Source organism: Rattus norvegicus, chromosome 17 (assembly GCF_036323735.1).
Source record: "Rattus norvegicus strain BN/NHsdMcwi chromosome 17, GRCr8, whole genome shotgun sequence".
Lineage (NCBI taxonomy): Eukaryota > Metazoa > Chordata > Mammalia > Rodentia > Muridae > Rattus > Rattus norvegicus.
Window position 1 is genome coordinate 38,085,512 of NC_086035.1, and position 19,096 is coordinate 38,104,607.

Below are 19,096 nucleotides of genomic sequence, written 5' to 3' on the forward strand. Positions count from 1 at the left end.
TGTGTGTGTGTGTGTGTGTGTGTGTGTGTGTGTGTGTGTTTATGATTATGTGCTGATATAGTTGTAAAAGGGATTGTTTCCCTAATTTCTTTCTCAACCAGTTTATCATTTGTAAAAAAAAAAAAAAAAAAAAGGCTAGTGATTTATTTAATTTTACATCTGGCCACTTTGCTGAAGTTGTTTATCAGCTGGCCATTACAGAAAGCCAAGTCCCATGCTGGGACGAGCAGATGAGGAGGCATGAGCACTGGGGTGCAAGCCAGCATGCCAGTGCCAGGGCAAGCAGACACCTGGGGCCGCAGGAAGCACCCAGGGGAGCAGCTGCAGTCTGTGCCTATGGCCCAAGTGCTGGCCAGGGCATTGGAGCAGCTCAGAGCTGCAGCGGTTCGGGTGGACGGCATCATGGATGAGAAGATGCTCACCAAGGAGCTAGACCAGAGGATCAAACAGCTGAACTAGTGCAAGCAGCTCTCTGAGTCCCAGGTCAAGAGCCTCTGTGAGAAGGCTAAAGAAATAGTGACCAAAAGAATCTTACAAGCAAGAGGTTCAAAGTCCAGTCACTGTGTGTTTATTGGCAATTTCATGACCTCATGGAACTCTTTAGAATGGTGGTAAACCACCAGATACAACTCACTTGCTTATGGGTGATTATGTGGACAGAGGATATTACTCAGTTGAAACAGTTACACTGCTTGTAACTCTTAAGGTTCCTTACCAAGAAAGTATCCCCATACTCCGAGGCAATTGTGAGAACAGACAGATCACACAAGTTTATGATTTCTACGATGAGTGTTTAAGGAAATACAGGAATGCAAATGTTTGGAAATACTTCACAGACCTTTTTTGACTATCTTCCTCTCACTGCCTTGGAGGATGGACAGATCTTCTGTCTACGTGGTGGTCTCCCACCATCCATAGACACACTGGATCACATCCAAGTACTTGAACACCTACACGAAGTTTCTCATGAGGGTCCAATGTGTAACTTGCTGTGGTCAGATTCAGATGACCATGATGTCTGGGGGATATCTCTTCAGGTTATGCTTTTGGCCAAAATATTTCTGAGATATTTATTCATGCCAATTGCCTCACGTTTGTGTCCAGACCTCAACAGCCGGTGATGGAGGGTTATAACTGGTGCCATGACCAGAATGTAGAAACAAGTTTCAGTGCTCAAACTATTGCTATTGTTGTGGTAACCAAGCTGCAATCATGAAACTTGACACTCCTAAGAATTCTTTCTTGCAGTTTGACCCAGCACCTCCTAGTGGTGAGCAACATGTCACTAGTCATACCCCAAACTTCTTCCTGTAATGAAAGTTTAACCTTGTACAGTATTGCCATGAACAACCATATATTGACCTAATGGAAATGGTCAGAGCAAAAGTAACAAAGTGTCATAAATAGTTAACATTCAACAATCTTGTTTTCACGGGTACCAGAAGATGTACCCTATGAAAATACAAAGCCTCTTGTCATCAACAGCCATGACCACTTTAGAAGGAACCAATTCATTGCATGTTGATGTGACATTGTTGGTTACGAATCCAGTTTCTGACATAGAGCTATTTTGTTTTCATGAAAGACTGCAGATATAGGATGTGCATGTTAACACCTGTGAGTCCAGTTCACTTCCACTTAGCTGTAGCTTACTCAGCATGACTGAAGATGAGGAGAGCAAACAAGCATTAAGGTTAATGAACATTTTTAAATAAGTATGAAGTCCTCCCCTCTTGTTGTGTTCCTTTCAGGTATACTATTAATTTAATTGTGTGATTTGTCTGCACTCAGTTTCTCCCCTTCTCAAATATCAGCCCCTCGTTGTTCTTTATTACTGTAGAAAACCTGGCGAGTTGGTTTGAACAGAACTGTCTCCCTCCTGTAAGATGATGTACTGCACAAGTCACCACAGTGTTTTCATAATAAACTTGAGAACTAAGAAAAATCAGGTTTGAATTGTATCAGTGGGCATGACTGGTGCTGGTAATTAAACAAGATAAATCTATTGATCAATTTCAGAATTTGTAGAATTCCACATGAAGAAAAATAAAGATCAAGGGCACTGTGTAACCTCTCTGGCAACTCCTTGGTGTTCTTGAGAAGAACTTGGGGACTTGTTTGCCTGACAGACTGCAGTTTGTCTTCTTGTTGGCCTGCGCATGTGAAAGGAAATCTTTGCTGCTTCAGTGTGATTTGATTGTTAAACCATAGAACTTGAGAGTTATGTTTTTAGGATTTTACTTAAAATGGCAAGTTTTCTGGTAGAACTTAAACAAAATGATGTGTCTAATTACTGTAGTTTCTGGTTACAAAAATACTGCTGTGTATACTTCATGCACTTTTTAAAATGATTGACAGAATGGTAAGTTCTTAACAAACATTTCTACATTTCTTGTCAAGTCATGTGATCTTAGAGTTAGTTAAACTTGTCTCAGATAAGCTATTAGAACCTAAGTTTGTGTTCCTTAACTGGAAAATCAGTGAAGCCAAGTAGAAACAAAGTTGATTTGGGATTGTATATTGTTCAAGATCCAAGAGTGGTGCCTGAGTGCCAGCACTCAGAGAATAATGAGTTTTCCTTTCTGTTCTTAGAGTTGGCTTACAACCGAAGACAGTTCTTCTGTGGGGACTGAATATTTGCTATTTTAAGCTACCTGGGCAAACATCAGGATGCTTGATCTCTTTTTGTTGTCTTATTATTCTCGCTAGCATGTTGAGTACTATATTGAAGAGATATGGGGAGAGTCGGCGTCCTTGTCTTGTCCAGATTTTAGTGGGATTGCTCCAAGTAGCTGTCCATTTAATTTGATATTGGCTGTTGGTTTGCACTAAATTGCTTTCTAATGTATGTCACTTGAATTCCTGGTCTCTCCAAAACTTTAAACATGAAGGGGTGTTATATTTTGTCCAAAGCTTTTTCTGCATCTATGAAGATGATCATGTGATTTTTCTTTTAATTTGTTTATATAGGAGATTACGTTAATGGATTTTCATATATTGAACCAACATTGCATCACTAGGATAAAGCCTACTTGATTGTGGTGAATGATGACATTCATATATTCTTGGATTTTCTTTGCAAGAATTTTATTCATTATTTTTGCATTGATATTCATAAGTGATATTGGTCTAAAGTTATCTTTTTTGGTAGAGTCCTTATAGGTTTAGGTATCAGAGTATTGTGGCTTCATAGAATTAATTAGGTAGTGTTCCTTCCGCTTCTATTTTATGGAATATTTTGAAGAATACTAGTTTCAGATCTTCTTTGAAGGTCTGACACAATTCTGAACTAAATTGATCTGGCCTTGGGTTTTCTTTAGTTGGGAGTATTTTAATGAATTCTTCTATTTATAGGATATGAGCATGTTTGGAAAGTTTATCTGCTCTTGATTTATCTTTGGTATGTAGTATCTGTCAAAAAACCCATTCATTTCATCTGGATTTTCCAGTTTTGCTGAGTATAGGCTTTTGTAGTAGGATCTGATAAGTTTTGAATTTCCTCCAATTCTGTTATTATGCCTCTCTTTTCATTTCTGATTTTGTTAATTTGAATACTGGTTCTGGGCCATTTAGTTAGTTTGACTAGGGGTTTATCTAGGGGTTGCTTCTCTCAAATAATCAGCTTTTGGTTTTGCCAATCATTTGTATTGTTTTCTTTGTGTTCCATTAATTTCAGCGCTAAGTTTGACTGTTTCCTGCCTTCTACTCCTCTTGGGTGAGTTTGCTTCTTTTTGTTCTAGAGATCTCAGGTGTGCTGTTAAGTTGTTAGAGTAAGATATCTCCAGTTTCTTTACAAGGTCACTTAGTGCTATGAATTTTCCTTTCAGCACTAGTTTCATGGAATCACATAAGTTTGGATATGATGTGTTAAAATTTACATTAAATTCCAGGAAGTCTTTAAGTGCTTCCTTTATGTTGTCCCTGATCATATTATCATTGAGTAGAGAGTTGTTCAGTTTCCATGTGTATATGGGCTTTCTGTTACTTTTGCTGTTATTGAAGACCAGTCTTAGGCCATGGTCATCTGATAGGGTGGATGGGATTATTTCAATCTTCTTGTATCAGTTGAGGGTTGTTTTGAGACCAATTATATGGTTAATTTTGGAGAATGTAACATAAGGGGCTGAAAATGAGGGGTATTCTTTTGTTTTAGGGTGAATTGATATCTGCTAAATCCATTTGGTCCATAACCTGTATTAGTTTCACTGTGTCTCTGTTTATTTTCTGTTTCAATGATCTGTCCACTGGTGAGAGTTGGGTGTTGAAGTATCTCACTAATATAGTGTGGGGTTCAATGTGTGTTTTGAGTTTAATAAATTTTTGTTTTTTTTTAATCAATGTGTGTGCTCTTGCATTTCATGCACAGATGTTCAGAATTGAGACTTTGTTTTGGCAGATTTTTCCCTTTGATGATTATAAATTATCCTTCTTCAAAATGTTTGATAACATTTGGGTGAAAATCTATTTTTTGGATATTAGGATGGCAACTCCAGCTTGTTTCTTGGGGCCATTAGCTCGGAAGACCCTTCTTAATAATTTTACTCTGAGATCATGTGGGTCTTTGTTATCTAGGAGTGTTACTTGTGTGCGGCAAAATGCTGGATCTTATTTGCATATCCAATCTGTTAGCTTATGTCTTTTTATAGGTAAGTTGAATCCATTAATATTGAGAGATATTAAAGATAGATAACTGTTGGTTCCTGTTATATTGGCTTTTCTACATGGCTTTATATGCTTGTGTTTGCCTCTTTTTGGCTTTGTTGTAAGATGCTTAATATCTTGTCTTTTATGTGGTATAGGTATGTTCCTTTTGTTGGATTTTTCTTCTAGAATTCTCTGTACGAATGGATTGGTAACTAGATATTGTTTGAATTTGGTTTTGTTTTGGAATTTTTTGGTTTCTCCATCTATGTTGACTTAGAATTTTGCTGAGTATAGTAGCTAGGGTTGGCACATGTGTTCTCTTAGAGTCTGCCTGACCTCTGACCATAATCTTTTGGCTTTCATAGTCTCTGTTTAGAAGGCTGCTATAATTCTTTTTTTTTTTAAATGACTGTTTCTTATATACATTTAGAGTGTTATTCCCTTTCCCGGTTTCCGGGCAAACATCCCCCTCCCCCCTCCCCTCTTTATGGGTGTTCCCCTCCCCACCCTCCCCCCCTTGCCACCCTCCCCCCAACAATCTAGTACACTGGGGGTTCAGTCTCAGCAGGACCCAGGGCTTCCCCTTACACTGGTGCTCTTACTAGGATATTCATTGCTACCCACGAGGTCAGAGTCCAGGGTCAGACCATGTATAGTCTTTAGGTAGTGGCTTAGTCCCTGGAAGCTCTGGTTGCTTGGCATTGTTGTACTTTTGGGGTCTCGAGCCCCTTCAAGCTCTTCCAGTTCTTTCTCTGATTCCATCAGCGGGGGTCCTTTTCTCAATTCAGTGGTTTGCTGCTGGCATACGCCTCTGTGTTTGCTGTATTCTGGCTGTGTCTCTCAGGAGAGATCTACATCTGGCTCCTGTCGGCCTGCACTTCTTTATTTCATCCATCTTGTCTAATTGGATGGCTGTATATGCATGGGCCACCTGTGAGGCAGGCTCTGAATGGGTGTTCCTTCTGTCTCTGTTTTAATCTTTGCCTCTTTATTCCCTGCCAAGGGTATTATTGTTCCCCTTTTAAAGAAGGAGTGAAGCATTCACATTTTGATCATCCATCTTGAGTTTCATTTGTTCTAGGCATCCAGGGTAATTCAAGCATTTGGGCTAATAGCCTCTTATCAATGAGTGCATACCATCTGTGTTTTTTTTGTGATTGGGTTACCTCAATCAGGATGATATTTTCCAGTTCCGACCATTGTCCTACGAATTTCATAAAGTCATTGTTTTTGATAGCGGAGTAATATTCCATTGTGTAGGGGTTGGGGATTTAGCTCAGTGGTAGACTGCTTGCCTAGCAAGCACAAGGCCCTGGGTTCAGTCCCCAGCTCCAAAAAAAAAAATATTCCTATGTATAGATTCCTATGTGTACCACATTGTCTGTATCCTTTCCTATGTTGAAGGGCATCTGGGTTCTTTCCAGCTTCTGGCTATTATAAATAAGGCTGCTATGAATATCGTGGAGCACGTGACTTTTTTATATGTTGGGGCATCTTTTGGGTATATGCCCAAGAGAGGTATAGCTGGATCCTCAGGCAGTTCAATGTCCAATTTTCTGAGGAACCTCCAAACTGATTTCCAGAATGGTTGTACCAGTCTGCAATCCCACCAACAATGGAGGAGTGTTCCTCTTTCTCCGCATCCTCACCAGCATCTGCTGTCACCTGAGGTTTTGATCTTACCCATTCTCACTGGAGTGAGGTGAAATCTCAGGGTTGTTTTGATTTGCATTTCCCTTATGACTAAAGATGTTGAACATTTCTTTAGGTGTTTCTCAGCCATTCGGCATTCCTCAGCTGTGAATTCTTTGTTTAGCTCTGAACCCCATTTTTTAATAGGGTTATTTGTCTCCCTGCAGTCTAACTTCTTGAGTTCTTTGTATATTTTGGATATAAGGCCTCTATCTGTTGTAGGATTGGTAAAGATCTTTTCCCAATCTGTTGGTTGCCGTTTTGTCCTAACCACAGTGTCCTTTGCCTTACAGAAGCTTTGCAGTTTTATGAGATCCCATTTGTCAATTCTTGATCTTAGAGCATAAGCCATTGGTGTTTTGTTTAGGAAATTTTTTCCAGTGCCCATGTGTTCCAGATGCTTCCCTAGTTTTTCTTCTATTAGTTTGAGTGTATCTGATTTGATGTAGAGGTCCTTGATCCACTTGGACTTAAGCTTGTACAGGGTGATAAGCATGGATCAATTTGCATTCTTCTATATGTTGACCTCCAGTTGAACCAGCACCATTTGCTGAAAATGCTATCTTTTTTCCATTGGATGGTTTTGGCTCCTTTGTCAAAACTCAAGTGCCCATAGGTGTGTGGGTTCATTTCTGGGTCTTCAATTCTGTTCCATTGGTCTATCTGTCTGTCTCTGTACCAACACCATGCAGTTTTTATCACTATTGCTCTGTAATATTACTTGATTTCGGGGACAGTGATTCCCCCTGAAGTCCTTTTATTGTTCAGAATAGTTTTAGCTATGCTGGGTTTTTTGTTATTCCAGATGAATTTGCAAATTGTTCTGTCTAACTCTTTGAAGAATTGGATTGGTATTTTGATGGGGATTCCATTGAATCTGTAGATAGCTTTTGGTAAAATGGCCATTTTTACTATATTAATCCTGCCAATCCATGAGCATGGGAGATCTTTCCATCTTCTGAGGACTTCTTCAATTTCTTTCTTCAGAGTCTTGAAGTTCTTATTGTACAAATCTTTTACTTGCTTGGTTAAAGTCACACCGAGGTACTTTATATTATTTGGGTCTATTATGAAGGGTGTCATTTCCTTAATTTCTTTCTCGGCTTGTTTCTCTTTTGTGTAGAGGAAGGCTACTGATTTATTTGAGTTAATTTTATACCCAGCCACTTTGCTGAAGTTGTTTATCAGCTTTACTACTTTTCTGGTGGAACTTTTGGGATCACTTAAATATACTATCATATCATCTGCAAATAGTGATATTTTGACTTCTTCTTTTCCGATCTGTATCCCCTTGACCTCCTTTTGTTGTCTGATTGCTCTGGCTAGAACTTCAAGAACTATATTGAATAAGTAGGGAGAGAGTGGGCAGCCTTGTCTAGTCCCTGATTTTAGTGGGATTGCTTCAAGTTTCTCTTCATTTAGTTTAATGTTAGCAACTGATTTGCTGTATATGGCTTTTACTATGTTTAGGCATGGGCCTTGAATTCCTATTCTTTCCAGGACTTTTCTCATGAAGGGGTGTTGAATTTTGTCAAATGCTTTCTCAGTATCTAATGAAATGATCATGTGGTTTTGTTCTTTCAGTTTGTTTATATATGGATCACGTTGATGGTTTTCCGTATTTAAACCATCCCTGCATGCCTGGGATGAAGCCTACTTGATCATGTTGGATGATTGTTTGGATGTGCTCTTGGACTCAGTTTGCCAGAATTTATTGAGTATTTTTGCATCGATATTCATAAGGGAAATGGGTCTGAAGTTCTCTTTCATTGTTGGGTCTTTGTGTGGTTTAGGTATAAGAGTAATTGTGGATTCATAGAAGGAATTCGGTACTCTGCATCCAAATCCCGTGGGAGGGAGAGTTAAACCTACAGAGAGGCAGACATGCCTGGAAAACCAGAAGAGACTGCACTCTGCACACATCTCTGACGCCAGAGGAAAACACCAAACGCCAGCTGGAACCTTGGTGCATGGAGGCTCCGGGAAATTGCGGCGCAGATCTTCCTGGTTGCTGCCACCGCAGAGAGCTCATAGGCAGCACCCCACGAGCAAACTTGAGCCTCGGGACCACAGGTAAGACCAACTTGTCTAATGCAAGGAACCTCCTGGTGAATTCAGGACACACAAAGGCAAAATTCCTCTAGGACCTGGCAATTCCGGTGGTTAGCGGGAGTCCCAAACCTGCGGATCCCTGCCCCCAGCAGCTCTCTGCTCCCAAACCCCGTGGGAGAGAGACCTCACCCCCTGGTCAGGTGGGCACTCCTGAGGCTGCAGAGCGGAAGAGACCACCAACACTGCCCACCCCTGCCCAGATCCCTGGCCCAAGAGGAAACTGTATAAGGCCTCTGGGTTCGCATGGGGGAGGGCCCAGGAGCGGCAGGACCCCTGTGCCTGAGAAACCGCCGGAACCTGAAGGAAACCGACCGGATAAAGAGTTCTCTGCACCCAAATCCCTTGGGAGGGAGAGCTAAACCTCCAAAGAATCAGACACCCTGGGAAAGCAGAAGAGACTGCACTCTGCATGAATCTCTGATGCCAGAGCAAAACATCAAACACCATCTGGAACCCTGGTGCACAGAAGCTCCAGGAAAGGGCGGCACACATCTTCCTGGGTGCTGCTGCCATGGAGAGCTCGTAGGCAGCACCCCACAAGCAAACTTGAGCCTCTGAACCACAGGTAAGACCAACTTTTCTGCTGCAGGTGACCTGCCTGGTGAACTCAAGGCACAGGCCCATAGGAACAGCTGAAGTCCTGTAGATAGGAAAAGCTACACGCCCAAAAGCAGAACACTCTGTCCCCATAACTGGCTGAAAGAAAACAGGAAAACAGGTCTACAGCATTCCTGACACATAGGCTTATAGGACAGTCTAGCCACTGTCAGAAATAGCAGAACAAAGTAACACTAGAGATAATCTGATGACAAAAGGCAAGCGCAGGAACCCAAGCAACAGAAACCAAGACTACATGGCATCATCCGAGCCCAATTCTCCCACCAAAGCAAACACGGAATATCCAAACACACCAGAAAAGCAAGATCTAGTTTCAAAATCGTATTTGATCATGATGCTGGAGGACGTCAAGAAAGATGTGAAGAACTCCCTTAGAGAAACACAGGAAAACATAAATAATCAGGTAGAAGCCTACAGAGAGGAATCACAAAAATCCCTGAAAGAATTCCAGGAAAACAAAAATGAACAAGGAGAAGCCCAGAGAGAGGAGTCACAAAAATCCCTGAAAGAATTCCAGGAAAACACACTCAAACAGTTGAAGGAATTAAAAATGGAAATAGAAGCAATCAAGAAAGAACACATAGAAACAACCCTGGATATAGAAAACCAAAAGAAGAGACAAGGAGCTGTAGATACGAGCTTCACCAACAGAATACGAGAGATGGAAGAGAGAATCTCAGGAGCTGACGATTCCATAGAAATCATTGACTCAACTGTCAAAGATAATGTAAACCGGATAAAGCTACTGGTCCAAAACATACAGGAAATCCAGGACTCAATGAGAAGATCAAAACTAAGGATAATAGGTATAGAAGAGAGAGAAGACTCCCAGCTCAAAGGACCAGTAAATATCTTCAACAAAATCATAGAAGAAAACTTCCCTAACCTAAAAAAAGAGATACCCATAGGCATACAAGAAGCCTACAGAACTCCAAATAGATTGGACCAGAAAAGAAACACCTCCCATCACATAATAGTCAAAACACCAAACGCACAAAATCAAGAAAGAATATTAAAAGCAGTAAGGGAAAAAGGTCAAGTAACATATAAAGGCAGACCTATCAGAATTACACCAGACATTTCGCCAGAAACTATGAAGGCTTGGGTTCCTGCACTTGCCTCTCACCATCAGATTATCTCTAGAGTTACTCTGTTCTGCTATTTCTGACAGTGGCTAGACTGTCCTATCAGCCTGTGTGTCAGGAGTGCTATAGACCTGTTTTCCTGTTTTCTTTCAGCCAGTTATGGGGACAGAGTGTTCTGCTTTTGGGCGTGTAGTTTTTCCTATCTACAGGTCTTCAGCTGTTCCTGTGGGCCTGTGTCTTGAGTTCACCAGGCAGGTCACTTGCAGCAGAAAAGTTAGTCTTAACTGTGGTTCCGAGGCTCAAGTTTGCTCGTGGGGTGCTGCCTATGAGCTCTCCGTGGCGGCAGCAACCAGAAAGATCTGTGCCGCCCTTTCCGGGAGCCTCTGTGCACCAGGGTTCCAGATGGCGTTTGGTGTTTTCCTCTGGCGTCAGCGATGTGTGCAGAGTGCAGTATCTTCTGGTTTCCCAGGCATGTCTGCCTCTCTGTAGGTTTAGCTCTCCCTCCCATGGGATTTGGGTACAGAGAACTGTTTATCCGATCTGTCCCTTCAGGTTCCGGCGGTGTCTCAGGTGCAGGGTTCCTGCCGCTCCTGGGCCCTCCCCCATGGGAAGCCAGAGGCCGTATACAGTTTCCTCTTGGGCCAGGGATATGGGCAGGGGTGGGCAGTGTTGGTGGTCTCTTCCGCTCTGCAGCCTCAGGAGTGCCCACCTGACCAGGCGGTGAGGTCTCTCTCCAACGGGGTTTGGGAGCAGAGAGGTATAATTCTAATAGGTGTGTCTTTGAATGTTTTTGGCCCTTTTCCCTTGAAGCTTTTAATATTCTTTCTTTTTTCTCTGTGTTTAGTGTTTTGACTAGAATGGGATGAGAGGCTTTTCTTTTCTGGTCCCATTTCTTTGGTGTTCTATAGACTCCTTGTACCTGTATGGCTGTCTCTTTCTTTACTTTAGGGAAGTTTTCTTCTGTGATTTTGCTGAAGACATTTTCAGGTTCTTTGAGTTTGGAATCTTCATTCTCCTTTCTTCCAATTATTCTTAGATTTGGTATTTTCATTGTGTACTGTATTTCCTGGATGTTTTAGGTTAGGACTTTTTTATCTTTTGAATTTTTTTGAACTATTTGTCAATCTGTTCTACACTCTCTTTTACACCTGAAATTCTCTCTTCTATCTCTTCTATTTTGTTGGTGAAACTTACATATGTAATTCCCTGTCCTCTTTTCTAGGCTTTCCATTTTCTGGTTTGTCTCTACTTGTGTTTTCTTTATTGCCTTTACTTCTAATTTTAGGTCTTGGACTGCTTTATGCAATTCCTTCTGCTTGATTGTGTTTTCCTGTATTTGTTTAATGGATTTTTTTCCTCTCTAATGTATTCTACCTGTTTACCTGTGTTTTCCTGTATTTTTTCAGTGAGTTATTAATATGCTCTTTAAAGAACTCTATTATATTCATGAGACAGGATTTTAAGTCAGTTCCTTTATTTTCAGGTGTTTTGGTGTATTCAGGGCTTGCTATGTTGGGAGAATTGGGTTCTGACAATGCCCATGTATATTGGCTTCTTTTGCTTATGGTCTTGTGCTTGTCTCTCATCATCTGGTTATCCCTAGTGTTGGCTGGTCTGGGTGACTTTGTCTGGAGTATGTCTCTTTTGTCCCTGGATTGCAATAGGTCTCCTGTAGGCCTGTGGCCCTGTCTGTAGCAAACCTCCTTTGGGACCTTCCAATTGGAAGGTCTTCAGCAGTGCAGAGACACTGCTGATTTGTTGCCCTGGCTGCAGTAGATTTCCTGAGTCGCCTTCAGATTGTTGGGTCTTCAGAGGAAGAGTCAAACTGTTGTCCTGTGTGAAGCTGTTCTTTTAGGGTGCAGGGAGAACAATTGCCTGGGGTTTCTGTTTCCTTGTGTGCAGTCAAACTCCAGGGAGGCTTTCAGTCTTTTGGGTCAGTTGTCCTGCTTTCTCTAGAGCCTCCAAGAGGTCTTCAGGCTGTGGTTTCCATAACCCAGTTGCCTTGTATACAGAGGAACTCCTGCTACACCTTCAAGCTGTGGTGTCCTGGGTGTAGTGGATCATCTTCTGGGATAGCTCTGATTGTGGAGATGAATGCCCTGGGTGCAGCAGACCTCCTAGAATGCCTTGGAATATGGTATCAAATTCTCTCAGTGCAGAAGTTCTTCTGATATGCCTCAGGATATAGTGTCTTCTAAGGAGCCGAATAGCTAAGTCTGTCCCAGCAGAAAAGACCAGGTAGAAGGGGTTATCCAATTTTTAAGCTGGTGCAAGTTGAACATTTTGCTCCAGAATTGCTGATCATTCCCCCATTATGGTTTGAACTTTTATGTGATAGAACTGTCATCCCATATATTTTCCTACATGTAACACTTCACCCACACTAGCACAAGTATACATGATAAAATATTTGGTTCTTCGAGATGAAATCTTGGTATCATTACTTTGGTCTATCATTGTCTCCCTATTTTGGTTGAGTAGTCATTCCTCCATGAGATGAAGTATTCCAGTTCATCCAAGTATTAATTGAAGGGGCCTGCACACATTGGGGCCTTCCCACACCATACCCAAAGACCTATTTTCAAACTGAGGTTCTTTATTGAGCAGGAAAGAAAAATAAAAGTGGATGATTTCTGACCCAAGCAGAAAAACAGCAGCAAATGATATTTCTGGTATAATTTTTTTTAAGAGGCGATAGTTATATTACAGTTGACTAATACTATATTAGTTAGGTTTTCTATTGAGGTGAAGAGACATCATGACACAGCAATTCTTGTAGAGGAAAATATTTTATTGGTGCTTTACAGTTTAGTCAGTTATTTTCAGGGACAGAAGCTTGGCAAAATGTAGACATACTGGAGAAGGAGATGAAAGTTCTACATCTTGTTATACAAGCAGCAGGAAAACACTGTGATCTTAGCTTGGACATCGGAGACTTTAAAGCGCCCCATGCCACAATCCAGGCCTCCCCTCATAAAACACCCTCCACCTACTCTAGCAAGAACACATCTCTTAAGAGTGACACTCCCTATGAGACTATGAGTCCATTGTCATTCAAACTAGCAAAAAATAAAGTTTTATTTGGCATGTGATATAAATGAGTCAACAGAGAAGGGCTTTCGATTCCTAAACTTTAATACTTTTATCGCTGACATTGGTAGTTAACCACAAGAATGGGTCTGGCATAATAACATTCAAATGCCATGATGGCCAAGGCCAGGCCTGCTAGTGAACTTCCTTAATGTCATAGAACAATATTTCATATATCTCACGCATGAACAAAGAAATGAAGAAAAATATTCTAATATGTGAATATATATTTCTAGTGTATACATGTATTACAGAATAGATATAAACATTAAGTGTTTCTTATCATTCTTTATCATTGTTTTCTAACTTCAATTTTGATGTTTCCATTAGGTTGGCTAGCACTGTGTATAAGTCATACAGCTAGATGGAATAAAGTCCATTCAAAAGTAGAATTTTCATCTTTATTTGCTAGCTTTCAAACTGTTTGAAGCTTCATATCATGTAGGGAAAGGTCATCAACATCTTTACCCAACTGTTAATCACATATGTTTTTATACTGACTAGCTGAACTTGGTATGCAAACTGCTCTAATAGTGCATCAACTTAATGGGACTAATATTTTGATGGGATTTAAAGTCCATTCTACAAGCATTAACTCAACTCATTCTTCATTCTTTTCACTTTACCAAAACTCTATTAATGATTATGTCATAAGTCCTAAAGAAACATATTTCAAAGTATTTATATCACATTCTTTTCTTTTCCACTTATCTTTAAAAATATCTACCATCTCTCTATGCGCTTAACTTCACATCACATTTCCTCTTTAAAAGAAATTGCAAAAGACATATCATCGGGCAACCACCTCCTGAACATGGAAGCTGTCCTGGAGAATGGTTGACATACGCTCTGTCACTCTATTAAAGAAAGAGTGATTTTTCCCTTCTCAGCAGCTATCAATGTTATATATATTCTTAGATGTGAATTGCCACTATGCCCATTTCCCTTCCTCTGGGATAATATTCAGTTTGGTTTTATCTTCTATAGGTGCAGTGTAAGGGCAGTCTCTGTGATTACTTGTATTCTTCTTTTCTGTCATGTTTATAATAATCTGACTTCCTTGAGCCATTTACAACTTCTGCTATTGTGGTATTTCTGGACCCTCTTCTGAATTAAACTGGAATCATGATGGGGGGAGTGTGATAGAGACATCCTATTTAGGGCTAATAATTCCAAAATGTCACACATTATGTTCGGTGTTCAATGTATGTTTTCATGCTGACTCCTATCTATTACAAAGCAAAACTTCTGTGATAAGGATTCAGTGAACTACAGAAGTATGAGTATAGTAGTGTGTCATTAGTACTGATTTTATTACTGTATTGTTTTAGTCGGATATATGTAGTATGTTTTCCCTTTGGACTCATGACAAATCTAATCTGAGGATTTTGGCTTCCTTTGTTTTGGGTGCTATTCATGGACTAGGTCTTAACTCAAATCAAAATGTAAATGGTTCTTCAAACAACATATTTTATGATTTGAAAAAAGGACATTTCTTTGAAATATATCATTTTTATAATTCACTGTATTCATAGTTAGGTGAGATTGATGATTTTATTTTTCTTCTCATGGCACATATAATATCTGCAAGTGCTATAAATATTACATCTAGGGATGAAGCTTTCACTTGTATACTGTCTAGAATGTTACCCAGTCTATGGTATAAATATACGATATCTTTAGCACTGGGCTCTTACTCACAACCTAATGAGGTTGCGTAGGTCTCTAATGTCCTTGACCCTGTAATGTTTGGATGGGCTATGAGAACCTTTTATTCCATGACTTATAAATATATAAGACATTACTAGCATGATATTCTAATACATTAGTATATTATATCTAATTGGGAGTTTTTTCCTTCCATTTAAATTCACTTTATATATGTATAAATTTGAGGAAGCTCCTATATTGGTAAGTGTACAAATGGCTTTTTAAAAGGCTTTTGTTGCTAATTATGCCTACTTTTACTTCCTTTTCTACCCTGTCATCCTCACATACCTCACCTATTTAATTCTGCTTCCTAACTTCTGCATCATTATTTTATAACAGAGTCCAACATCCATTTATGATAAAAGTCATGGAGAAAGGTGTACATGAATCTTGTCAAAATGATGAAGAAAAATTACAGAACAATCATAGTCAAATTATTCTAAACATAAAGGAACTCAAAGCATTTCCACTAAACTCAGAAGCCAGATGAGAATGCCTCATACCTTTTCAATAAAGTCTTAGCTGCAACAGTAAAAATCTGAAGATCAGAGTGATGCAAATACAACAGGAAAAATATTCTTATTTGCAGATAAGATATTATCTTATATATAAAACACTAAAGATTCTATCAGAAACTTTTAAAATTGATAGATACATAAAGCAACCAGAAAACTAGGAAAATTACATGGAAAAATCAGCAGCCTTTCTACATACAAATGACAAACGTACAAGAACAAAAATCAGGGCAACAAGGCCTATCAAAATAGCCTCAAAAATTCTCAGAATTAGTTTAATTAAGCAAGTGAAAGATTTTTTAACTGTAGAATTATGACATAAAGGGAAAAATTGAAGAAGATTTAAAAAAATAGAAAGCCAAATCTTCATTGATTAGTACAGTTAATGGTATGAAAATAGCCACCCTATCAAAAAGCAGTCTCCAGATTCAATGAAAGTTCCACCAAAATTCCAAAACAGTTCTTAAAATTGAAATAGGATCAAAAATTTCATAAATAACAGCAAATAAAACACCATAACTTAAACAATACTCAACGATAAAAAGAATTTTGAGAGCCATCATTATTCCTGATTTTTAGCTGTACTGTAGAGCTATTGGAACAAAATTACAAGGATGTTGCAAAAAGCAAACATGTTGAGGAAATGATTACAATTATCCACCCAGATATATGTCTACACATACACAGACACCTAATTTTTTGCACTGAAGTAAGACATACTGAAGAAAATATGTCATCTTCAAAAGTTGCTGTAGGGCAAGCTGAATACCTACCTCCATGTAAAATGAAAACAGAACCATTTATCTCACTCTGCAAAACTCAACACCAAACATGTCCTACCAAACTCAACTCCAAGTACCTCAATATGAGACCCGTGCCCTGAAGCTGATAAAGAAAATCTGAAATATTTTGAAATTATTGTTAATACAAAGAACATTCTGAAGAGAACCCAGATAATGAAAGCATTAAGAACAGCAAATATTAAATGAGACTATAGGTATTATACAGTTAGAATACTGTAATTCAAGGGTTGAAGAGTAGGTAAAAATATTTAGCAATTATATATCTTACAGAAAGGTAGTATGTAAAAATCATCAAAGCACAAAAACACATGAATAAATAATAATAGATATCTTGCTGATGCACATATCCCACCTCCCTGGTGGTCCAGTTTCTCTGCTGCCACACACTCTCCCAAAGTCAAATCGCCACAAGAAAGAACACATAACCCAATAATCTTGGTTCAACTGATATGATACAGTTGCCCACCTAAACGTACAAAGCCCTGTACATATCCATTCCTTAAGAACATTTTTAACAACCTGTAATTTCACAGAGTAGAATCTTTACATCGGCCTCCATGTTCTCTCAGAGGCAGCTTCTCCACAGTCTCCTTCAGTCTCTTCTGTTTTCCATTCTAGTCTCTTACTCTTCCCTCAAACTCTTCTCCCACCCATCCTTTCTTCTGGTCCAATGGCAGGCCTTGTTCTATCCTGTACCTACCCTCACTTGTATGACATCCTACAGTTATCCTGTGTGAGGTAACCCAGGCCGAGAATCACAAATGGTGTATGTTTTATCTCACCCATGAATACTAGGTTTCATGGTCTAGATAAGTCTCTTTCCTTTAAAATGCTCACAGGGGTTAGGTATCTACTAAAGTATTAGATAATTTGAGTGGATTTTCTGAGGAAGATAATTGATTATTTGTCTTTCTGCTGAAAGTAGCACATGAAGAGAAAAAATATATTCTTATATTGTTTTGCTGGTCAGTTTTCCATTGATGTGTCAAAAATTCCCAAGGATATCATATTAGAAAAGACAATTTTTAGTTTTTTTTCAGTTTCAGAGGCTTCAGTCTGTTATCACCTGGTCCTGTTGCACAGGTCCTTTGACAATCCAGTCTAATACTGTGAGAGCATAGAGCCATGAAGACCTCTTTACATCATGATAATCTGAAAGGAAATGAGGAAGAATCGAAAGAAAGAAAGAGAGAAAGAAAGAAAGTAAGAAAGAAAGAAAGAAAGAGAGAGAGAGAAACAAAGAAACAAAGAAACAAAGGAAGGAAGAAAGAAACAAAGGAAGGAAGAAAGGAACAAAGAAAGAAAGATAGACAGACATATAGACAGATAGAGACTAATCTAACAAGCAATAGTATACATTGGCTAGATATATGCAGCAAACATGCAGGTTGGTCTTTATGCAAGTCTCCTAAGTATTGAAGCAGTGATGTACTCTAACTCTGTTGCCTGATAGTGGTTTGTGTCCCTCTCATTGGACAGTCTTGACTGTCATCAAAGAAAGAGATTGTACCTAGCCCTACAGTGACTTGAGGTAACAGGGTGTGTTGATACCCAGCGGTAACATCGTCCTTCTCAGAAATGAAGGATTTATTTTATTTTATAATTTCATTTTGAAAATGTTATTCAGCATGCATTAAAATATAAACCTAGTACTATTAATGGTATGTAAGTGTCCTCAGAAGTGCAGCCATCTATTGGAACATGATATATCTACAAGAAGTTAGAAGTTAAAATAAAAGTAACTTTCCACCTCCCAGAAGCTATCAACTGCCTATATTTTCTCATCTAAGGGTACAATTTTATACATGACTCTTCTCTCCATATTTGGATTTTGTCTGGTTAGTGACTCTGTGGATTTACTGCCAAAAATGGCCATGAGTTTATATGTGCAACTAACTATCCTGCTGTAGGGAAAAATACTATTTACTTGTAGTCATTAATAAGCTCTAGATATTTATTTTATTTTCTAATTCACTTCCTCTATGATTCCTGTCCTTGAGGCTGGGAGTAATGTTTGATGCCATGATTTATTCTCTGTACTTTGATCTGTTTTCTGTTTCTGTTAATCATCATTTAGTATACTATTAATAGTATCTGATGCGATTAGAAAGATTCAATAATTACTATAAACAAAAATACATCACTAAGAAGTTATCCAACATAATTTTACATAAGCAAGTTAATAGAAGTAGATTCTACCAAAAGGACTCATAAGTGTCTAGCCACAGGACCATTGTCCCTGATTGTTATTCCAGGTACTGGTTCTGCCTTGTAGACAGGGATCATGAAATCCAAAGAAAAAATGATTGATTATTCCCATGTTATTTATGCCATTATTACACAGTTGACATATGTTTACAGGCTAGTCATTATTTTTGCTGTGGCATCAAGGTTAGATATCTATGTAGTTATTTTTCTCCTCTGGTTCTTACCCATAAATATGTCTATCACATTTATGCATTGTGAAACTAACTAGGAGTATTGAAAGGTCTAAGTCAATAAAAATTTGACCATTCCATGTTTTAGGTCTCAAGTATATTATGGATAAATAAGATTAAAATGGTCATCATAAAAAAGCAATCTTCCAACTAAATAAAATCCACACCATAATCACAATACTATACTTCATAGAAATTGAAAAGGTGATATTAAACTTCATATACAAACAAGGTATATATGGTTCATATACAAACTTCATATATAACGACATGAGGTGGTTTTAAAGTCAGCATGACTTCATGGAATGAATTAGATAGTGTTAATTCTATTTCTGTTTTGTGAAATAATTTGAATTGTGTTGATTGGCATTAGATCTCCTTGGAAGATC

At 38.9% G+C, this 19,096-nt stretch overlaps 1 pseudogene; it reads left to right on the plus strand.

Moving 5' to 3' along the window:
- The first annotated feature begins 402 nt into the window (after positions 1–402).
- Positions 403–1,314, plus strand: LOC134482772 (serine/threonine-protein phosphatase 2A catalytic subunit alpha isoform-like; annotated as a pseudogene).
- Positions 1,315–19,096: the final 17,782 nt, after the last annotated feature.